Below are 18,213 nucleotides of genomic sequence, written 5' to 3' on the forward strand. Positions count from 1 at the left end.
CAAAATTGTAGGTCTCCCACTCCCTGACTTTAAAACATATTACAAAGCTACTATAGTGGTCAAAAGAGCATGGAACTGAATAAGAATATATTTGTTGGCCAATAGAATCAAAGTGAGAATTCATAAATAGACCATCACATCTATGGTCAATTGATTTTTGACAAGCCTGCCAAGTCTACTTAACTAGAAAAGAATAACGTCTTTCACAAATGGTTCTAGGAGAACTGCATATCCATATCAAGAATGAAAGAGTACCCCTATCTTACACCATATAGAACATTTAACTCAAAAGGATCAAAGACCTAAATATAAAGACCAGGAATATAAAACTCCTAGTAGAAAATATAAGGAAGCATTTTCAAGATCTTGTGGTAGACAGTGCCTTCTTAGACTTATATCAAAAAAAACCAAGCAATGAGATAAAAAAAAAAAAGATACATAGCATCATCTCAAAATTGAAAACCTTTGTGCATCAAAGGACTTTATTACAAATATGAAAAGGCAACCTACTCAATGGGATAAAATATTTGAAAACCACACTCTGATGAAAGTTTAGCATCCAGAATATATAAAGAAATCATACCACTCAACAATAAAAAGGCAAACAATTCAAAAATGGACAAAAGGCTTGAATAGACATTTCTCCAGAGAAAAAATACAAATGGCTAAAAAGCACATGAAAAGATGCTCAACATCAGTAGTTACTAGGGAAATGCAAATCAAACCCACAATGAAACCTATCAGAATGGTCCCTATTTAAAAAACAGAAAACTATGAGTGTTGGAGAAATAGAACACTCATTGATTGATGGTGGAAATATAACATGGTGCAGTGCCTGTGGGGATGACAGTTCTGAGGTTCCTCAGGAAGTTAAGTATTGAATTACCATTTGGTCTGGCAATTCAGCTACTAGGTATATACTCAGAAGAACTGAAAGGAGAGACATGAACAGATATTTACACATCAGTGTTCCTAGCAGCATTATTCACAATTGTCAAATGATGGAAGCAATGCAAGTATCCATTAACCAATGAATGGATAAACAAAATATTATATAAACATATGATGGAATATTATTCAGCTGTAAAAAATGAAGTCCTAATGCATGTGATAGCATGGATCAACCTTAAAGACATTATGCTGAGTGAAAGAAACTAGATACAAAAGGACAAATATTATATGATTTTATTGTTTTGAACTAATTATAATAAGCAAACGCATGGAATTAGAATCCAGAATATGGGCAATCAGAAGATAGACTGAGGTTAAAGAGTGGGGAGTTGCTGTTTAACTTGTCCAAAATTTCTATTTACACTGATAGAAAAGGCTTGGAAAAAGATGTTGGTGATGGTAGCACATTGCGGTGAGTGTAATAACAGATGCTGAACTGTGTAGGTGAATGTGGTTAAAATAGGAAACTTTAGGATGTATATATTATGAGAATAAAAATTAAAAGATGAAACAGTGGACCCTAATGGAGATGATGGACTAGAGTGAATAATACAACTATTAGAATGTTCTCTCCTGAATTATAAAAATGTATGATATTAATACAAGGTGGTAATAATAGGGTGGTATCTAGGAAAAAGAACACTACTATAAATAATGGATGATAGAACCATTTTAATAATCTTTCATTAATTGTAAAAAGGTAACTACTGTTAAAAAATACAAGTTTTTAAAAAGTGCTATGATAAATATTTACAAATGTCCATACCAATGCAAGGCATTGGTAGTGTGGTAGTATATGGGAATCCTCTATTTTATACATTTTTTTTGTAAACTCACAAATTTTCTAATAAGTATTAAAAAAAAAGAGCTGTCATCTGTTTCAATCTCCTCCTGATGATTTCAAGGATTACCTCATCAGTAGGCTTAGGCCCTTAGGTGAAGCTGAAACTTAGAACTTGGGACCAAACGAAGCTGTGAGAACCTACGGCAATAAAAATAGCCCATGCTCCTGTACATATAAGCCCATATTCTGGAAAATTTAGAAATATGTGGTGATGGTCCTGAAACCTCAATTGTCACTATAATCCCACTTCTAGCATAGGTCTACAAAGATACTCAGATCTAAATTTCATACTGAAAAACTGAAGAGAACAAAAAAGTATGTAGAATTATATTTCTTCATTAGAAGAGAGCATATTCCATCAGTTGGACTGAAAAGTTCATTGTGTATTTAAACTGTTGGTGCTTATTACTAAAACATGCTGGCACTCGCCAAGGACTTTTATTTTTATTTGCCCAGATTATATGTTAATGCCATCATCATTTTCTTTGTTTTATAAATGAACAATTCTTATAAGTTCCTTAAGTAGATCTCTTTAAGATTCCGATGTTAAAAGTTTATAAAATAACTTGTAAGGGATGGCCAAAGAAATGTCCAATTCTCAGTATTTATGGTTGAGGAACAGAGTCTGCAGTACATGAAAACCAAGCTGTTCACAATTAGGGCATATTTTAGTTTCTGTGCTGCTTAAACAAATACCATACAATGAGTTGGCTTAACAAGAGGAATTTATTGGCTTACAGTTTCAGAGGCTATAAGGTTTGTTTTGCCAGGGGTCACAATCCTTGAGATTCTTTTGGCTTTTCCCTCACATGGCAATGCATGTGGCATGGTCTTCTCCTTTCTCTTAGGGATTCTGCTGACTTCCAGCTTCTAGCTGCTCCCCGTGACTTTAGCTGCATCCAATTTCCTTACTTCCGAGGACTTCAGCCCCCGTTCGGTTTGGGCAGACTTTAACTAATACCATCTTTTTGGTCCTATTTACAAATGGGTTCAGACCCTCAGGGCCAGGGTTTGGGACCTGAACATGCCTTTTGTAGGGGACCAGTTTCAATCTCCAACTGGGCACCAAGCCAAAGCATATCTTGTGTGTGTGTGTGTGTGCACATGTGTGTGGATAAAGCGGGTGTCAGGTCTCTACCTCTCACTTTTTTCTCAATGACCACAGAAAAAACTATGCTTTAATGCTCACCAAAGGCCTACAGCCATTTGTGAAATAGGGGCAAGGGTTTTGCCTAAGACCTAAGAGCAAATGATGGCAGGAGGATAAGGTTATATGCATTGTTTGGATGTATTTGAGACTCAAGTCTTTTTTCCCCCAAGTTCCAAACTACTTAGATTGGTGTGAACAATTCTTCAGTATCTGGCAGCTCCACACCTCTCTAGACTCTTTTATTTTTATTTTTTCCAGATGCAAAGGTAAAATAAGCCTTTCAGTCCCTTCCATGTCAATAAGGAATTGTGCCACTTCTATTTCTACAGACGTTTTCCTTCTACCTGGAATGCCATCTGTTTCCTTTTCTTTACCTCTACCTGGTTAATTCCTTCTCTTCCTTACTTTCACATCTTAAACCCTACCCACAGATGCAAAGCCAGTTATATTTCTGGGTTTCAATCAATTTAGGAGCTATGGCATATTAGATCATATTTTATTTTAATATTTTCATGAAACACTATGTTTTAATACATTGAATTCCCTCCACATGAACACAGCTTAGCTGCACAAAGCACTTATTTGTTTCAGGCAAATGCTACAGCTGCAAAGGGAGAGAACAAACAAACACATCACATTACTACCAGGCATCATTTACTGGTGGCTTGTTATTGAAAAAGTGAGAAATTACAAAAGAAATGCTGGAAAATGTGACTCAGTATAATAAAATGGCTTAACTGAATAGTAAAGGAATGCCAAATAAGTAAAAATGCCACATGTATGCATTGGGCAAATAACATGAATTCAGGGGCTTTGAGCACCAGCTAAGGAATCCCTCTTGCCTTGTTTGCTCTGGTTTCACAATTAGAATTGTCTTCCTTGCTGCCCAAAGCTTAGTACAGTGCTTCCCATAAAATGGACATTTAATAAATATTTCTTGAATTTTAAATGAATGACTAATTGAAGGAAAGCAAGTGTCTGTTCTATTTATTCTGTATTCCCACAACTCTTGTGATAAAGAAGGAATTATTTTGCAGTAGATGTTGAAAAATTTTAAAGTCAAATTTGTCTTGTTTACAATTTTTAACTATAGGCAAAAAACAAATGTAAAAATGGCCAATTCAGCAAAAGGAGATTGTTTTTTAATACGCCATGGGTTCAGAATCAATGGGAGGCTGAGGAATTAGACTTCAAAATTACTAGAAAAATAATTAAATTAAAATAAAAGGCAGGAATTCAGAGGCACAGAAGTCAATGGCTTGTACTCATACTTAGGCTACTGATTCTATTTCTTCCTCTGTTACTATTTTTGAACTGTAGCTTCCAATCACTTCTCCCTATACTGGTGTATCTTACAACTGGAAGAGAACACCCAATTGATCAACATAAAGCAGCATGCCTAGGTATGCTCTGTCTTTTTTCAGCTGAGGGAGTGAGGATCTGTGACTTCCTTAAGAGAAGGCATAAGCTTATAATTTTCCTACCACCAACACTGTACAGAGATCATTTCTGAGCAGGAAATCAAAGAATTATAAAGGAGAGACAAAGGATCCTGGGCAACCAATATGTATATAATATTTTCCTTTTTTTTTTTCTTGGCATGGGTAGGCTCTGGGAATTGAAATTATATATATAATAAAATAATGTATCTCAATGATTAATTTGAATTTATAACTGATATTTTCTTATTCAGAAAGTAACCATAAGCAATAGAATATAGGCATTCCTGTTTTCTGAGAGCAGACTATTCAGACACTCTTATACTAATAATTTCATATACTACATTTTTCATTTACATTCGTATTCAGGAAAAGCTTTTTTTTTTTTTACTCTTGTAGTTGGTAAAAGGTAAATAAATGTTAATGACAGCACTTTTATTCTGCCTTCCTTACAGTCTTGAAACATCAAGGAGGTTTCTCGCCAGTAGCTTTGCTCACTACTCTGTACTGTTAGGTTCCTGAAGAGCAGAGGCTGTTTTGCTCCTTCCTTCATCCTCCATGTTTGAACAGAGCCAGGCATCAATGTTCAATAAACACTTGTTGAATGTTGAATTATCCAGCGTATACATTTAAAAATACTTCTTGAGCCGTTGCTTATGATATAAAAAACAAAAACGGAAACAACTGCTGTATCCTTTAAAGGAGAAATAATTAATGAATTTTGGTTTATCTACAACCTTGAGATGTCTATGACATATTCAGTGAAAAAAAAAAAGTGAATAGCAGAAAAAACGTAGAGTAAATGATATTTTTTTCGTTATGTGTGTATGAATAGTTACAAATGCTACTAGAATTTACCACTAAGGGTAGGATTAAAAGGGAAGAATGAGAACAGTCCTTTAACTTCTTATTTGCATAATTTGTTTTAAAGGAACAGCTTTTACATTATTACAGAAGCATGTTCATTGGAGAAAACAAGAAAGTGTTGAAAATCAAAACTAAAGAAAAATCAGATTTTCATCACCGTTTTAACTGTAATTTAGTGCATGTTCTCTCAGACTTAAATCTCTGCAGATCTATACATTTTTCTCCAAATGAAATAATTCTGTAGTGACACATTTTTTTTCTAGTAAATGGCACTAACTTTCAATTTTAGTGAATTTTAATCTCATCTAATACACAGATATATTGACAGTTAGACCACATCAAAAATTAGTATTTTATTCTAGGAAAGACACAGTTAAATAAACAAGAAGGCAAGCCTTACATTGGAAGAAGAAAGTCACAATACATACATATATCTGGCAATGGTTTCTACCCAGTATATATAGAGAATTCTTATAACTCAATAGTAAGAAGATAAACCTCTTAAAATATGCCAGAGACCCGTATTCAATTCCTAGTGCCTGCTCATGCAAAAAAAAAAACCTCAAAATAAATGGACAAAGTATTTGAATAGATACTTGACAAAAGATGATATATGAATGGCCAATAAGTACATAAATAGATACTCAATATTATCAATCATCAGAGAAATACAAATTAAATCCACCAGGCAGTAGCACTATGCATCCATTAAAATAGCTAACATTTTAAAAGACTGACATTATCAACTGCTACAAGCACCTGGAACTCTCATACACTCCTGGTAGGAATATAAAATGGTACAAATAATTTGGAAAGCAGTTAGCCAGTTTCTCATAAAGTTAAACATGCATGAAACAAATTTTTCAACTATTTCAGTCCTAGGTAATTTTATCAAGAGAAAAGTAAACAGAAATCCACAGAAATGAGCTGTACATGAAAATTCATAGCAGCTTTATTCATAGTAGCACAAAATGTGATCAATGGTATTAAATTTTGATTTTAAATTATGGACTGTATGTCATATCTAGTGGTCAACTCTGAAGCTGGTTTAAGGGAATCAGGAACTTCTCAACATCTTGATTGTCTAAATTGAATTTAAACATAGTGGAAGTCTCAGATTCTTAATAGATAAACCATTAGACTCTCTGTGATATTAAGCTTGGACATACTGGTCCTATATTTGGTCATTCTCATTGTCTATTTTTTCCCATGTATCCCAGTTCTGTTTGGTTTCAACATTTCAGATGTGGGTTTTATGTGGTTTAAGGGAGGAAACCCTGAACTTAGAGACAGAAAGAACTTTGTCTTTTATCTGGATCTCTCACTTTCTCAAATATGCACATGCGCACACAAATATTGCCTGACAATCATGGGCAAGTAACTTAAACTCATTTGTAAAACGTGTGATACCAGCCAACTCTCAGGATTGCTGTGACTATTAAATGAGATAATGCAAAATGGGAAACACTCCATCAATGTTAGTTATTTGCAGGCTTCAAGACCAAGGATAGAAGGCTTGACAACAGGTCGCACAAAACTAGATGACACATGGCCAATCACGTACTGACTTCATAAGAACAAAAAAGAAAGTTAGCATAAAGGGGATCTAAAATCAGGACTTTGAAACGTATAAGTTTTCTATAAATACTACCTAGTTCTTAAGACAACTTGAGTCTATAAGGCTGCAAAGGTTTTTGTCTTTTTTTTTTTTTTTCCCCAATGCTCTTGGAAATGCAGCCTGAAAGATGTTGGAAATAATGACGAGCATGGTTAAGTATCCATTTCCCATATTCTGAAGTCATCCCTGAAAATACCATTCCCAGTGGCAGCATTCCAGGGATCAAGAGCATACAAGATGTCTGAGCTCACTCGCTGGCTCAGAATGAGCAACAGTTCCACTTTAGCCCTGATGTAAGGAGCAGTCACTAAACTGAGGCTTCTGGGCTTCTCAGGCTAATGAAAAGCGAAGAAACGAAAGGAGCAAGAAGGGGAATTTTGAAGGAGACTTAGAGATTTAGAAATAACATGTTCCAATAACTTAAATTTATAGATAAGTTTGGAAAGGATGGGACCAGGGAAAGTAGGAAAAAGGGAAGAAGGAACAATTTTCACAGAAACAACTGACCCATTTTCTTCTCCTAGAAATTTGCCCCTTACCACTTTCTTTCTGTGAATTTACAGTGATGAACAGTATACCAAAGTCATTATCTTAAAAAGCTCTTGAGCCTAAACACTGCTTATATTTCAGTGCTCTGTCCAGGGAAATTAATTTTTTAATTCTTCAGTTCCGTAAGTTCAAAATGCTACCAGTCACATATTGAAAATGCTGATTATTATATATTGCCTTTGAGATTTTTATTAATATGGATAGGGTTTCTGTAATGATATAAAAACTATGTGAATACATAATTTGGCTATTTTATATCTCACATGAACAAATTTACAATTGGTAGACATTGATTTTGCTAACCCCTAGGCTTATGATTTTTGGTACCGAAATGGACCTTGGAAATTGGCTTTACTCTAGAAATAGTGCATATAATGGGGAATAACATTATAGAACACAATTTAAACTATCATCTCTAAATTTACTAGGTGTGTAATCTTGCGTAACACACCCCTGGACTCAGGTGTATGTAAAATGTCTTCATTTGAAAAATGAACATAATTCTCTTGCAGCATTTGTACTCATTACACTGCTAAATGGGCAAGATGTGGGACAAGTGATTGTCTATCTCTTTGGCAGCGTTACCTTCCACATACCACCAGATCCTGACCCCTAATCGCTAATGCTGTGGACAAACAGATGATCAAATGTTTAGGCAGTGAGGATTATTAGTGAAACCTAACCTTTGTTCTCACCCATCCCCCCTACTCTTTCTCTTACTCACTCTTTCCTGTCAAACTGGTCCCTTTGAAGTCCCTCGAGCAGTGAAGGATCCATATACTCCCACGTCGGATCCTTCACGTTTTCTGTTTCTCTACCTGGAAAGCTTTTCACACAGCTGGCTTCCTTAGGACTTGGCTCAATATTTACCTCCTCAGAGAGGTCTGCTTGACCATTCTATATAATGTAGTGCCGTGCTCCATCCATTCTTTTCTATTTCCCTTTACTGTGCTGTAATTGCATCTTTTTTATGGCCCTTACTGCCTGGCATAGTTTATGTTTCTAAATTGAGCAGTATTTATACATACATTATTAGCATATGTCTTCTTTATCTCTAATGTAATATCATTGAGTGCAATAATTTTGGCTGTTTAATTCCCTGTTACATTCTCAGTGTCCAGAAAAGTTCTTGTCATATAACACATATCAACAAATATTTGTGAAATGGATGAAAGCAGGAATCAAGTAATTTTCCTAGGGGTTAAAAAATCAGGTGATACCTTAACCCTTATTCATTGCCAGTTCAAGTTGAGAGGAAAATCTAGATTCTGAATTATTATATTATTATATAAATTTACTCATTAGAATGTTTTACATGCACTACAGAAATATTTAGAAGAAATCTGCTATCCAGAATTTATCAACATAATCCATAAAGCTATGTGCTCAGAAAGTTCTCTTCCTTTGTTTCTACAACAGTTGGCACCCGAGATTTCTGGATAAGAATGTACAAACCTAAGATTGTTTTGGATGAATTATTTTCTAGCCTTTTGCCAGAGATGAACTATCGACTGGTGGTTAAATCATTGTAGGTCTTCCTTTGATACCTTTTCTGGAATATAAATAATGGCTAGTTCTAATGGTGTTTCCATAACTGAAGGATAACATACTACTTAACTATATTTCAGAAATCAAACTTTTCTGACTCTGTTTCTTATTATCTTTCTTAATTAAAAGACCCAAATCAATTTCTTAGAATCCCCTGGCATGGTGATGAAAGCAGTATTGGAATTCTGACAAAGTACCTTTATCCAAGATAACAGTGTTGATTGAAAGTTTGTTTATAATCACATTGCAATGTCTGAAAATGAGCCCATTATCATTACATGGAAGTTAATTGATCATTTTATAGTTATTCCAATAGAAATACAAATGTTGACTTCAGAAAAGCACTTCCCTAATCCTAATGATGGATAGTAGGTGCTTTATGTTGCATGGTCTGAAATTTTACAGCAGCAGTCTAGGTAAAATATTAAAGGAGTCCCTCTTAACAAAAAGTTTCATTAATCAAAATCCTGATGTATGGTTGTGAAATTCTTGGCTTCTCAATCCCTTACATGCAGGTATTTGTGGGAAGGAGACTATTTTTCTTTTTTTTGTGCCTTCTACCAGTGTCAGTGAGTAGCAATTGGATAAAAATGAAACGATAATACAAAGATCAAAAGCTCATATCTTTTACTTTAAAAAGCTTATTCACCAATAAATCTTTGTATCATCTTGATAGTTAAATAAGCTTTCAATAGATTCTCTAATGGCTTTGAAATATTTATTATTTAGAAGAAAATTAGTCCTATCCTAATTCTCCAAATACTTACCAATGAAAACTATCATTTGCTTAATTTTTTTTTTTTTTTTTTTTTTTGGCATGAGCAGGCTCCGGGAATCAAACCCAGGTCTCCAGCACAGCAAGAGACAATTCTGCCACTGAGCCACAGGCGCAGGGTCCTATTTAATTTTTAATAAAACTTTTAACATTATTGGGTGCTTCCATTGAATGATTCAGAATTTGTTACTTATTTAGCATAGACATTTGCATGATTACTTCTCCTAGAGTGACTGGGTGCTGATTGGAACACTGCTGTGTTTTATGTGTCTGCAACCCTGTCACTGCAAAGGAACGGAAGTATAAAATACTAAGAAAAATTCCAGGGAAGAAAATACACATGTTGTATTTAAATATGTGCACATATATACACTATTAATGTATCTATAGTTTGGGAGTAAGACATATTCGAATGAGAATGGGGCTCTGTCACTTACTAGTTACAAGACTTTGAGCAAGCTGCTTAATTAATGTTGGCCCCAAAATGAGGGCAATAGCAACTTTAAGTAAAAGACATAACTTTAAGTAAACGACGTAACAGAACATTTGTGTGTGTAATAGAGTAGTTGTAGAGGTTGAATGAAATAATGGTTTCAATTTAAAATAAAAAATTTCTCTGAAAATGTCTGAAAAGTGCTCCCTTTAATGCCCAGAAATAAAGGAAAAAATATATTGTCCATAGTAACACAAATGTTTCTCACATGGTAAGGTGAAAGTTGGGAATGCTAAATACTATAAAGTATAAAACAATACAGGTAAAACTGATACCAGACTTGCATTTGCCAACATTTTTTAGTCAATGATACATTAGACAAATTGTTGCCATGCAATTGGACATTTGAGAGGATTAAACTGGTCATTAGTTCCGCTAACCCCCATCCAATTCCCAACCTCTGATACCCCCGATATATATTTCTGTAACACTCCCTTCTCCCCAAAGATTTACGTAGTTACCATCATTTCCACATACTCGCATTTGGGCCCAAATTTGAATAACAAAACTCAGAATTATAAAGTACACCAAATATCTCATTATACTGTAAAAAATATCTAGACATCAACAGCCAAGAAAATTGTCTAAAACAGAAAGTATAACAGTCATTGTGATTTTTCTGGGACACATTAAAATCAGTATTTTGGAAAAGTGTAAAAATATCCTATGATCTACTCCTTTATAGGATTAACTTCTCGGTTATTAAAAAAATGATGTTTATGATATGTGTGCATGCATTTGAGCATGAACTGCTGATAACAACTACGGAATAGAAAAAAGGACAAAGGTTAAGATATTTTGATTCAATTTCCTAGTCTTAAAACACCATTAAAAAGCAGCTTAAACTAACATTTCGTAATTTTAGGGAAGAAGTTTTCTTCATGCATTAAACCAATTACACTGTATTACTGTGCTGGGTACGGGGCTGTGTGCTGAAGATGCAATAGTGAGGAGTCCAGTCCCAGACCAAGCCTCTGCTAAAAGATTCTATGGAAAGTCTGTATCTCCCCAGCATCTTCTGCCAATCTTTGCCCATTAAGTTCTCTTCCTTCAAAATTCCTAAATCTATTATATAACATTTTTCTACTACATAATTTTGTATAAATTTTACTAATACTACTACTAACAGCAACTTCAATAAAGACTTGCTGAATAATCTATTCAGGGAGGAGCAGTTGCTATCTCATTTATTTATTAATTTCTTTACATGAGGAAACGAAACAATTAGGATCCATTTGTACATTTGCAGGAGCAATCAAAATTTTAAAAAAATCCATGTTTAGGTTTGCAGTTATTTTATTTTAGGGCTCTTTGCATAATACGTTCCATTCAATTATTCTATATTTACTGAAAAAATGGCCCAGTGATAAAATTTTATACGTCAGCTGTAATAAAATATACTTCAATGCACATTCCTCATCAATGTCAATATCTATAATATATTGTGAAAGGAAATAAAATCATATAGCCAATGGTTTTAAAATATTTTATTATGTGGTCGATGACTTAAATTCCCAACATATTACTAATTTTTATTTTTCTGTAAATAAATGGCTTTCTCAGATATTTTAGTGCACCCTTTATTTTGACAAAATTGTATTTCCCCATGGTAAAATATAATTTGAAGTAGCTTTTACTTTCTTATTGCAGTCCTCTCAACTTCATACAACCATGTACTTAGACATTTTTTAGATATGAAGTGCTGTTAAAACAATACGCCTTAAGTATAAATGAAGTGATTTGAAGACCAAATCTATAATAGACCAACTCCATCTATTTTTACACAAATTACCCACCCCCATCTCCGTAGCACACCTTAATGTGCTAGGTTCAATATAGCTGTCACCCTAATAAAAGTGGACTGTTTGGCTCTTTTTATAAAACTGGTATCAGTACACACACAACCCCTGCTCCACTGTGCACACACACTTGTACAAACACATGCACTTGCACACACATACAGAACTTATTTTCACTCTTAGAACACAAATCAATGTAGAACAATTTTTATCCTGAAAACAACATTTCATTCTAAGAAGAGTTGAATATTTTTTCTCTAATAACACCTTAATCCATGCCAATTAGCTATAATGTCTCACTATTAATTCTACAGAGTAAAGGATGTTAAACTAACTTTCCTTCCAAAATTAATGAACACCGCACAAAAATTTTAGTTCATGAGAAAAGTTTAGTTTTGAATGAACAAATTCTCCATAAAATATCTGCCCATGAATATATGCAAATTTATATTTGTGAGAATTTACTTTAGAATCTAAAGTTTATTTATAAAAACTTTAAATTTCTTTTCCCATTTTTCTTACATACCAATCTCTAAATTCAGATTAATTTTATCAGTTGGAATTAGTGGTCAAGCATTATTTGCATTCTTTGGTTTATACTGGATTATCTTATTAGTTGAAGAAAGTGAACATTATTCAATGATTAAAAACCACAACCTGCCTTCCTAACTGCAATGGATGAGTCAAAAGCTTAAAGTTCAAAATTCTGAATGAGTTATCAAATTTTCCTATCGTGAGCCCCCTTTACATCTCCTGTTACTTGCATCTTGAGTTTGAATACTAGCTCTGCTACTTCCCAGCTGCTTAATCTTTCCTTATCTTTTATCATGGGGAATAATATAGCACAACTCCTGGGCTGTCATACTGATTATAGAGTTTGCATACAGAAAGCATTTGGAATAATGCCCTATATACTATAAGCACAAAACAATTTGTTGTTATACTATTATCACTGCTGTTCCTGCTGTTGTCCTTTCTTTTCCAAACAAGAGAAAAGCAAATGTTGGAGTTATCACTGCTGTTCCTGCTGTTGTCCTTTCTTTTCCAAACAAGAGAAAAGCAAATGTTGGAGTTAATATTTTGAAGCTTTTTGTTCTCCTGGTACAAACTACATATCAAATAATGGAATGACTCAGACTCATGGAATCACTTCTGATTTCTTCAAATCCTGAGAACAGTTTAGCAAAGAGAAAATGTGTTTCTTACTTCTATAGCATCATTGATAACATCTTATAAATAACCACATTAATAATAGGTCTTAATATATATGGATCTAGAATGCAACAAGAGTAGCTGCAGATAAATAGCTTATTGATTTATTACTTCATTATCCTTTTCAAGATAAGCCAGTGATATTAATTAAAATCACTATAATATTATAATATTACTCTCTCCATCAAAGTACCTAGTACTATTCTCTCAAATTTAAATTGGATTCACAAAATAGTCAGACTGTTCCAATACATATAATATAATTTAGTCCACCCTGTTTTTAGGTGAAGAAAATAAGTTACCAAGAAACCAAGAGGCTTCTAAAACTCAGAGATTACCAGAAGATGTCTAACTACATGCAGGTCTCCTGACTCACGGTTCAATCTTCATTTTTAATCTATTATCATGTTATTAGACACAGAGTCGATCTAAGAACTATCTGCCTAATGATCTTGGTATTTTAATGGCAGCCTACATTTAAACCTACATTTAAGATATTATTGTGCCCTCAATGTAATCTGTTAAAAATTAATGGCAGTCATAAAAATTCTAAGAGTAACTTGTATATTCTATCCAGAACAACATACTTATTACCTTCCATGAGCTCAGTTCTTATAGATACTTACAGAAAAATAGTCTAGTCTACTTCTAACCCTATGGACTTAAATCTTTTTCAAATATTTACTTTCACTTAATTACATAATATTATTTGCTTCCATAATTGCCCTTTCCATTATTACCTCAGTAATAAGAAGAAAAAAATGCAAAAAGTTATAAAGGTAGAGCACAAAAATAGAAATAAATGACACAAGACACTTTTGAGTAAATCATTGTTGGGGGACACAAAGACACTAGATGCCATTTATAAAAAAAGTTCGTTGATTAGGGAAATTTTAACTATCTTCACAGGGAATTTGATATTTCTTAATATGAAATTTCCATTTTTTCCTGCTAACTCCAACTAGTCCATAGTAAGTACATTTGACATTGTCAAGAGTAGTCAACAGTATGACCTGGCTGATCTTGGAGTCAGATCATATTTACTAACTATGGGTTCTTGACCAAGTTATTTCACTTCTCTTAACCTCAGTTTTCCTTCTGGAACTCAGAAGTATTGATAGCATCCTACCATCAAGTATGGAGGAGCCTATGAAACAACCTACACAAAAACAATGCACTTGGCACAAAATAGACGCTCAACGAACATGACTTCCCTTCCCCTTTCCCTGATGCCAGCTGGCTAGCAGATTGCATTGAACAAAAAAAAGGAAGCTATGTTCTCCTTTTTCCAGACAGCTGGTAATTCAGACATCACAGGCCTTCTACAAACAATGTTGACTTATTTTTGCCACAGCTGATGTATTCTTAATGTGCTCCGCCAGTTCTCCCAATGGATTGAATTCATGGCCATGGAATAGTTGACTTGTTTTTCTCCATTGCTCCTCATTATATGAGACTAGATTGAGGCAAAACGCAGTTTTAAACATTTTTATACATATCATGGACCTGGAGGACTTCATTTATTGCCTCATAATAGCAACAGCAAAACATTTTACATTGCTTAATGCTCAACATAGCCATATGATGTATACAATAATATTTCTTCCAACCTGAGGATGAGGCAGTTAAACAACAACAACAACACAGGTCAAGTAACTGGCTAGCATCACTGGGTAGGAAGAGAAAAAGTCAGAATTTGAATCCAGATCTCCCAATTCCAGATCCTACACTCTAAATTCATAGAAGTAAAAGAGTTCGATACACATATGTGATGAATGCAGGCTTTTAATGCGCATCTACTTTCTATACCTCTAAACTATCAGTGTGGAGATAGAACTCATCATTAAACACCTGATAATACTAATTATGCATTTATTTCAAAACAGAAATCCTGAAATTACCTCTCAATGGGTACGTATACATCTCCTTTCATATTAGTCAAGTACAGTCATGCAGGATACACATTCAATAGAAAGTACATTTTCTATTATATCTAAAATATTCAAATGTTTTAGAGGTATATTCCTGCTCTTTCTGGTCTTTCTTAGCTGTGAAGAAGGGCTACATAAGCAGACTTGTGTGTATATGTTTAGAACAGCACCCAGTACATAGTAAGAACTGCATTTGTTGGGTTGTCATTTGTTAGTTACTATCCAGAAGCTGCATATTATAGTATTTAAGAGCTCAGACTCTGGAGCCAGACTTTCTGGGTTCCAATTCCTGCTCCATTCTTTAGTATCTGAGACCTTGGGTAAGTCATTTAACCCTTCAGTTCCCTCATCTATAAAGAGGAATGTTATTTATCTCACAAGATAATAGTAAGTATTAATTAAAGAGTTCCTGGTTTATATATATATATGGCATATATATAGCAGACTTCTTTCTGTTATTTCTAATAGAATCATTTCTTCAACTGAAATCAGACTTAGAAGTTATCCAATACGTAAAGCAGCTAAAAGTCAATTTTATCTGGTTGAAATGGTGAGGATGATGCCCTCTTGTCTCACCTAAGTGTACCAGCTTATAAAATACATTCGGTGGCTCAGTGGCAGAATTCTCACCTGCCATGCTGGAGACCTGGGTTTGATTCCTGGTGCCTGCCCATGCAAAAAAGAAAAAAAAAAAAAAAACCACCAACAACAACAACCACATTTGGAGAATGCATTTTGTTCAGCAGTATTTTACAGGGCCTAGACACCAGCTGGGTGCTTGATAGCAGTCTGTAGAATTGAAGTGTGGACTTTTGATGAAGCAAGAATTTAAGGGCTAGAGACCTCTTTAGTCTTGAGGCCAAATTTGTTGTACCCAGTCTTTAGTATTTGATAGCTGAGGTTGTAATTACATCTTTTTTAGGTCTTTAGTTGTTTCCTTAATTCTAAAATGGAAACGATATTATCACCTACTTTAAAGAGTTGTGTTTGGGTAAATAAATGTGCAATGAGATTATTTTTATTATCTCAATCACATACAAGTCCCAAATTATTGGTATCAAAAAAACCTAAAAAAGGGGGCTCCTCCTTCACAACTACCTCCTCCCTTAAATATTTGTCTGAAAAATACAGAATTATAAGAAATCATTTTCTAAGAAAATTATAGCATCCTCTCCTTTTGTAGAAATAGAAAATTGTTTAATGTACCATATCTGCTTAAAACACTGACCACAATAGTTGATTTCAGTTTTAAATATCTACCATTTTAAGTAAATAACATCATTTGATATAGCAAAAATTTGCATTGAAAGGTAGGTAAGTCTGCTGAATTTTAATTAAATTTATATCGATGTTGAAGAGCATGTATAGTTATTTCCACAGAGACTTAAAATGAAAACTGCTGAAAATTTATAATAGATTATTATCCATATTACTAAATATCAGTTGTCTTAAAGCTATCCATGAAACTAATTACAATTGAAAGTTTTGCAATGCATTCTACCACAGAAATATAATGCTATATGAACTGAAAAGATGTATTCTGGAATATTGAGTTCACTGGTGAAAAGATAAGTATTGCAAAATCATTTATTCCCCTTACTATTAGAAAATATTTTTAGAAATATTTTATAAATAAAGAAGAAAGCTACTCCTAATGCATTTCATACTACTTTCAATCACTATCTCATTTTTCTAAATTCTAAACTTGAATTATAATAGTGAATTTAAGTTTTCTCACCTAATATTATGAGATTAAAGTGTGTCCAATAAGTAAACAAAATATAAATGTAGAAAAGCAACTCAGAAAAAGTAATGGAAATAAAAACTGTGCCATGATATGGCATGGTCCTATTCAGTTTAGTGAGTCTTTCCATACTTGGAAAAAAATAGCAAAGAATTCACTGTCTCTCTTAGAAACTTTCTTATAGGACTCATTTTAACTCTTTTCAGAAGTAAAGCTTCAGAAGTTGCCAAAACTTAAGCGTACTTTGTCTCTTTTTGACCAACCACTGGGAAGATCAATTGTGGGAGAATGCACCTCTTTTATCTTGTCTTAAACCACACAGTATTAGCTAAAAAATATTAAAATGTATAGATAATCAAATGAATGAGTAGATGCCTCCATTATTCCTGGTTCTGTTCCTAACTCTGTAATCACAGTTTTATGTAGGTGTTTTTCATCACAATATACAGTAAAACTTTAGTGGCTGTACTCTATTGAACATACACAGATAGAGTTACTGAATGAAACTATCCCACTGAACAATAATTCTGGATCCCACTGAAGACAAAAGGTAGTTTTAAAATGGAGCTGAGGTAAACAAAACAAATAGCAAACAAAGTCTCCATGGTTTCTGTGTCAGGTATGAAGATAGCTACTTAAATGTCACCATTTAAATGGCATTTGTAACATTTAAGTGACCAAACCCAAGAGGCTAAAGTCAAATGATCAGCTGTTTCATGTTTAAATTGATAGCCATTGTTTAATTGAATTAATTGATTTATCTTTTCCATCTGCTTGTATCCTTCATCCATGGATTTTGTAACATAGATAATCTCCTTTTAATCAATGACATGATGACTTTAAGACAATTTAGGGCTAATTGCCAATAGGATATGTCAGAATATGAAAGAAAAGAAATATTTGATTCTGATTTATAGATGGTATATTTAAATAATCTTGGCCCATGTGTCTTTATTACTGAAAAATTCATACTTTATGAGCTTTTTAAAATTTTGTTTTGAAATACTTTCAAATTCATAGAACAGTTACAAAAATAACACAAACCCCATAGAGAGAACGCCAATGTACCCTCAACCCCTTCCCCAGATACTCAGATTGCCCAATTTGAATATTTTGCTAACTTGTTATATTATTCCATCTATCTATACATCCATTTAAATATCTGCCTATTTATCCATTTTCTGATGATGAGTATAGCTTGCATACATCATGCCTCTCGAATACTTAATAGCACCATGTACATTTCCTATAAATAAGGATATTACTTTATGTAATCACACCAGTGTACTAATC

General features: G+C 33.7%; 1 protein-coding gene and 1 long non-coding RNA gene across 6 annotated transcripts in view; one reads left to right on the top strand and one right to left on the bottom strand.

The window, feature by feature from the left end:
• Nucleotides 1-9,866, top strand: part of LOC143668287 (uncharacterized) — a 33,393-nt gene extending 23,527 nt beyond the window's left edge. The window contains exon 4 of one of the 2 annotated variants that reach the window (XR_013168371.1): nucleotides 9,792-9,866. This is a non-coding gene — a long non-coding RNA (uncharacterized LOC143668287). Of the gene's footprint in view, nucleotides 1-4,839; nucleotides 5,153-9,791 lie in introns of those variants that run through there. The other variant, XR_013168372.1, reaches the window with a different exon arrangement.
• The window catches only part of ARHGAP24 (Rho GTPase activating protein 24), a 539,804-nt gene that overhangs the window by 147,810 nt on the left and 373,781 nt on the right, over nucleotides 1-18,213 (bottom strand). The window lies entirely within an intron of this gene.

Source organism: Tamandua tetradactyla, chromosome 24 (genome assembly GCF_023851605.1).
Source record: "Tamandua tetradactyla isolate mTamTet1 chromosome 24, mTamTet1.pri, whole genome shotgun sequence".
Lineage (NCBI taxonomy): Eukaryota > Metazoa > Chordata > Mammalia > Pilosa > Myrmecophagidae > Tamandua > Tamandua tetradactyla.